General features: G+C 55.2%; 1 long non-coding RNA gene across 2 annotated transcripts; it reads left to right on the forward strand.

Moving 5' to 3' along the window:
- Nucleotides 1-3,822: 3,822 nt before the first annotated feature.
- Nucleotides 3,823-5,798, forward strand: LOC124679129. 2 transcript variants are annotated; one of them, XR_006994825.1, is made up of 4 exons: nucleotides 3,823-4,227; nucleotides 4,381-4,485; nucleotides 4,714-5,069; nucleotides 5,607-5,798. It is a non-coding gene; the product is annotated as an uncharacterized LOC124679129 (long non-coding RNA). The 2 variants fall into 2 exon arrangements; XR_006994824.1 differs by having other exon boundaries at nucleotides 4,411-4,485.
- Nucleotides 5,799-6,087: the final 289 nt, after the last annotated feature.

Below are 6,087 nucleotides of genomic sequence, written 5' to 3' on the forward strand. Positions count from 1 at the left end.
TTCCCGAAGGCTCCGTCTGCGTACTCCACCGAAGATTGCTGGATCAGATGGGATTCGATCGTGCGCACCCATGTTTTTTCTCTGACCGTTTGGTTTCAGAGTGAGTGCTTAGAAGTAGTTGGTTTCAGAGTGATCGCTTATAAGCTCTACTGGCTATTAGTATCATGGGGCATGTTCTCGTTTGATGGTGATGCGGAGAGTGTCATGGAGAGATCTGAGGACTAGTGATGTTGGTTCCACTCCAGGCGGTGATGAGGAATTAACTTGGTGATTTGTGACTTGGAGCAGCGGCATGTTAGTGGGGGTGACTACACATGAGAAGTTCATAGTCTTACCTTTCAGGTGAAAATTCAAGTTCTAGCACTAATTGGCTGTGCCTGGTAATATCTTTGTTGAAGGCATTGTTTTGAGAGTGGAGACTTTGCTGGACTTCTGGTGTTGTCTAATAGATCATTGTAGCAGGACTTTTCTTTTCTGTAATTCTTCTCTGTTTTTTTTTCGATAAAGGGATTATATATTAATATCAAGAAGATACCAATTACACCCAGCCTCTGCAACAACGTACCATCCTAATGGCACTACGGATGCACACAGCCAAAAACAAGAAAAGAAAACTAAGAAATAAAAGTCCCGCTACAGTATCTCGGGCCTAACAACAGCAATACATCCACCGCCAAGACAACACCTGAATTACAGACTAGTCCCCGCTCTCAAAACAAATGCCTCCACCAAGGACATTGCCAGGCACAACCAATTAAGGCCGGACCTTGGGTTTTCACCCCGAAAGGTAGGACTCCGCACTTCACCCGTGTTGTCGCCCCCACTTTCATACCGCTGCTGTGAAGCCCGAAACACCAAGCAAGTCCCTCAACATCGCAAAGACTTGAACCTCCCTTAGCTAGTCCTCCCCTCCGGCCTTCATGAAATTCTCTTCTTCCGACTTTCATCATGGATCCATAGTCACTTGATGTCAATCAAAGAAAAAGAGCTTCGCGCCGCTCCCTCCAGAACCAATCGGTCGGAATAAAAACATGGGTGTGCACGACCGAATACCTCCGATCCAACAAACTCCGAGGAAAAGCACTGTTACATTCATCGGCGGAGCCTTCCGGAACTCAACACTCCGGCCAGATCACGAGTCCAGGCCTCCGGTAGGTCCTCCTCTTCACGCAAGAGAGGCCCTAGGATCGCCGCCTTTATTCAGGTCGGACCCCCACGTCGGCGACCATCCCGGGCTGGCCACTCCAACCCACCACCGGCAACACCGACGCCGGCTTCCAAGCTCCTCCATCACACCGCCGGAATGCGGTGATAGATCGATAGATCCACCACCACCAACCGCAGGCCGACCCTCTCCGACGAAGAATATGGCCACCTCAACCGTCGTACCCAAGGCTGCTGCCCCGGGCGACCTCGTGATGCGAGAGAAACCCGAGATCGCCTCCACACACGGCCGAGAGGCGGGGGGAAAGTGGCGCAGATCATGGCCTGGCCGCTGCCCGCCACCATCCCCTCCGGCGTGCTGCGGTGAAGATCCGGCGGAAGGCAAGGGGCTGCCGCTTCTGGCTGTCGCGCAGAGGTCTGGCCGCCGCCGCCGCCCATCACCAAGTCCGACCGGCCGCAGCGAGCGTCGAGGGATCCCGATCGCCGTCCCAGCGCGGCAACAAGGAGAGGCCGCCGCCACGCCCCGCGGCCTTTGCCTGGTGGCGCTACCGGCGGCGGCGGGGTGCGTTTAGGGTTTGGGAGGGGTGCGGTTGATGCAGGCAGCCCAGAGGTTTGATACCTCTTCTCTGTTTTTTGGCTGCGTACATCCGTAATGCCGCTAGGGTAATGCGTTGTTGCAGATACATGATGTAATTGGTATCTTCGCGATATTAACATATGCACTTTGTCGGAAAAAAAAGAGCATCTTGTAACCTTGTGATGACTGATGACCAACATGCTGCTGAGTACTACTAACATAATTGATCAAGAAAGAAGAATAACTATTTATTCAGTAGCATGGACGGCAGATATTCGTGTTGAGGCAAGCGAACCCCAGTTTGAAAGCCAGCGATACGAACTCGTTCAATTTAGAGCATCTCCAACAGGCGCTGTAAAATCTCGCGCGCTATACCGGTGATTAGGCGCGCTGTATACCGCTCGCGTGCGGCCTAGCGAATTTGTCCCCGGCGGAGGCTGTATTTTGCAGCGCGCGTTGGTGTGCGAAAAACGCACCTCCGCCAGAGGCACTATTTTGCAGCGCGCGCGTCAGAAACTGCTAAATCGGACCGTTTTTTTTTTGAAAATTCATCAAACAAACTGAAATTTGATCGAAAATACGAATATAATTTAAAAGTGCGCGATACAATACGGCATTTTAATGAAAATACTAATAAATAAACTACTCCTCGCCGTCGTCGGACTCCCAGTCGAAGTCGGAGCTGCTCAGTGTCGTGTCCGACACCGGCGTCGACGTCGCCGTGTACTGGAACTCGGAGGAGGACGAAAGGACGACGGTCGACGGCCCTGCGGCCTTCTGCCGTTCCTCCTTCCTCCTCGCCGCCGCGTCGGCCCTCGCCTTCTTCCTCGCCGCGGACTCGGCGCGGCGCTTCTCGCGACTCGCCTTCTTCATCGCCGCTCGCGCCGCCTTGTCCCCCTCCTTCTCCGCGTAGAAGGCCGCCGTGGCGGCGACGTCCTCCGGGAACGCGCGCGCCCACGCAAGGCGGTTGCGCTCGTCCTGCTCCGCCACGCGCAGGCGCTGCTCGAGGTCGCGGGCGCGGCGCCGCTGCTCGTTCGTGATGAGCGGCGATGGCGGCGCGAGCATCTCCGCCTGCTCGCGCGTCCGCACGTCGTCGAAGTTCATCCGGCGGCGGGGGCGGCCGAAGCGCCACGCGACGGCGTCGTAGGCGCGCGCCGCCTCATGCGCCGTGTTGTAGGTGCCGAGCCGGATCCGCTCCTCGCCGGAGCGAATCTCGGCGTCGAATCGGCCGCTCGGCCGCGCGCGTACGCCGCGGTAGCCGGAGGATGAGCGGCGGCGCGGCGGCATCTTCGCGTCGAGGAGGAACGGCCGGAGGCGGAGCGGCGCGGGAGGGAGAGCGGCGGGAGAGAGAGGGCGCGGGAGGAAGACGCGTGGGAGGAGTGGCAGTTGGCCGCTTCGCGCGTGTCCTCTTTATGGCGCGCGCGGTAACGCACGCGGCAGATTTCCCGCGCGGGATAGCGCGAAAGCGCGCGGGCGGTAAAATTTTTAGCGCGCGCGCAGTTTTCCCGCGTCCGCTGGAGCAGCGCGGCAGCGACCGCGCGCGGTAAAACGACGATTTTTTTGCCGCGCGGGGATTTTAGCACGCCTGTTGGAGATGCTCTTAGTTTTCCAATCAAGAACTACTGTTGTGCTCTCACTCGAAAAATAAACTGAGCACTGCAATTGGCTATCTGCTATTTCCTTTTTTCCGTTGTTTCCTTCTTTATGTACGTAAAGCATTGATGTCTTGTCGGTTAAAAAATACCTTGCATTTCTGCATGAGAAGTGAAATCATGAAACCAAACAAAGTGCGAACTATTGATCTGTAGAAGCACCAGAATGAACCACGCCGTAGTTTGTTCAAACACAAGATTTTTACATTTTCTTTTTGAGCAGAATGAAACACCAGAAAGGCCTCCTCAGGGCTCGTTTGGATGCAGCGGATCCCGGGGGGTTCCCCCTCCTTTCCCCGGGCGAGAAAACCCGGGGCCGAATTTGCCCGGGTTAACCTACCGCGCCGTTTGGTTGCAGGCGAGAGGAGGAAACCCGGCCCATCCGCGTCTTTTCCCCGGGCGTTCATTCCGCGACTCGAGGGGTGGGGATCGCAATCCGCGACTCGCTCTCGCGACACTGGAGGCGGCGACGCTGCGAGCACGCCGCGATCTCCTTCCTCCGGCGGCGACCGGACGAGAGCTCAGATCGGAGCTAGTCTTCCTCCCCTTCACCTCTCCCTCTCCCTCTCTCGCATCTCGCCTCTCCCCTCTCCATCAGGTCGTCTTCCTCGTCCAAGATCTGGTCGGTATGCGCCAGATCATGCTCCCGCGACGACAGGAAGATGACGGCGGCGGACGCTGATGGGGGCGAGCGGGGGAAGTCTTGGTACCTCAGCAAGGAGGAGATCGAGCGCGGGTCGCCCTCGAGGCAGGACGGCGTGGGCGCCGGCAAGGAGGCCCAGCTCCGGGCCACCTACTGCTCTTCATCCGCGACGTCGCCCTCAGGGTCTGTCTGTAAGCATCCTCTACCCCCTTTCGTTCGCCCAATCTCTGAATTCTGCTCGAATTAGTTCGATTCGTGCCCAGATAAGGTGGCAGTAGGCGTAGAAATTTCTAGAAGTCCGTGGCCGCAACTTGCATTTGACTGGTTATTGATTCCTAACGTAGCTGACGAAAGCTGCGACTTTTGTTACCTAGATCACAATCGCGACGGGGATCATCCTCTGCCACTGCTTCTACCTCCACCAGTCCCATGCCAAGAACGAGTAGCAGGTATACATACCACCCCTCTTCATGGGACAACGGTAAATTCATTTGATCTTGCTCTCCTGTTTGGAATCAATAATCTCGTTGAGCCTAATGTTCTTGCATATTGTGCTGTCTTGTTATCTTGTTATCATTTAATCATTATCTTGTTATCTAGTTAGGCTTGTTATTAATTGCTGGATATTTTTCTCCATTTGAGTTGAGCTTTGTGTCAATCATGTGATGATGGTTCAGAGATTCCCTCCTCCACGCTCACTGCTGCCACCCCGAAGTCTGAACCCTAGCGCCCCAGCGACAGGCATGCCTACAACGAAGATCATGTGGAGAGAGCTCGAGGAGGACGACGGGGCAACCTCGACTTCCTGCTCCTGCCCCACGTCGTCGTCGGGCCCAACGAGAACAGGTTCAAGAAGACGACCGAGTACCGCTTCGACGCTGACGGCAACAAGGCCAAGGTCATCAGCACCACCCGCGTCCGCCTCTCCAAGGCGGCCGTCGAGCGTCGCAACTGGTCCAAGTTCGGCGACACCGCCGCACGGCTCAACGTCGTCTCCACCGAGGAGATCCTCCTCGGTGCCCACACGCCCCAGGTTCGTCCATGTCTTGTCTGCACCCCTCTCGTAGCCCACCCACTAACCTTTGCATACCTTGCCTCTGATGTTTTACTGTCTATCTTGCTGATTATGTTGGCATTCAGTTAATGCATGCTGCGGTTAAGTAAGTTAAAGTTAGTTTTGTATATATAGCACACTGGTTCTGGTTCCTGAATGATGAATGTTGCCACTTTTACTCTGTTATATGTTATTTCGTTGCAATCTCTGTTATCTGCAAACGCCATGAAGAATTTACGTTGTTGCTCGCGTTCATGTGGATTATCCTAACTGCTCTTTTGATATGTGGATTATCTGTTCTCTGTTATTTTTTTCATGGTGTTGGAGGAACTGAAAGTTTCTTCCTTGTTTTTTTCTTTTGTTGCATTGAGTATAACTTGAGTTCAGAACTGCGTATTAGGAAGTTGAAGTTATCTATACTCGTGAACCTACTTGTGATTTTGTGAATGAGCAGATGTTGGATCTTTTGGAATGGGATGTTAATCTAAACCTAAAACTTTTTCACTGAAACTGCAGGAGGATGGGCGGAGGGTGCGCGCTCGAGGAAAAGCGTCCATGTCGTCGGCCATGGCGGGCCTGCTCCCCATGGACGAGGTCCGTTGGATGTGGTCACGGGAAAGGGTGGGAGGAAGAGGAGGAAGAGTGTGAGCTCACCGTGGTCGATCGGCAGGCTTGAAGATGTCGGTGGTGAACTGTGGCTCCTCCACGTTGGAACGGAAGCATAGGTCTGGGGGCGGATGCGGCGATGTTGTCCGCCAGGGGTGCTGGCTCTATGCTCGGACGGTGGAGGAGCTTCAATGCTCTGGCGGCGTGGTCAATGAGGAAGAGACTTGGTGGGCGAGCTCCTGCCAGGGACGAAAACGGGAGCGTGGCGACGAGGTCGAAGCAGGAACGGAAGCGGCACAACCTTGCTTCCCTGCTCAGGTACTAGCCCTCTGTCGGCGCGGCCTTCCTCGAGCCCTTCGTCGGCGAGTGGAGCAGCCGTAGGAGGGAGCTC

Source organism: Lolium rigidum, chromosome 7 (genome assembly GCF_022539505.1).
Source record: "Lolium rigidum isolate FL_2022 chromosome 7, APGP_CSIRO_Lrig_0.1, whole genome shotgun sequence".
Classification (NCBI taxonomy): Eukaryota; Viridiplantae; Streptophyta; class Magnoliopsida; order Poales; family Poaceae; genus Lolium; species Lolium rigidum.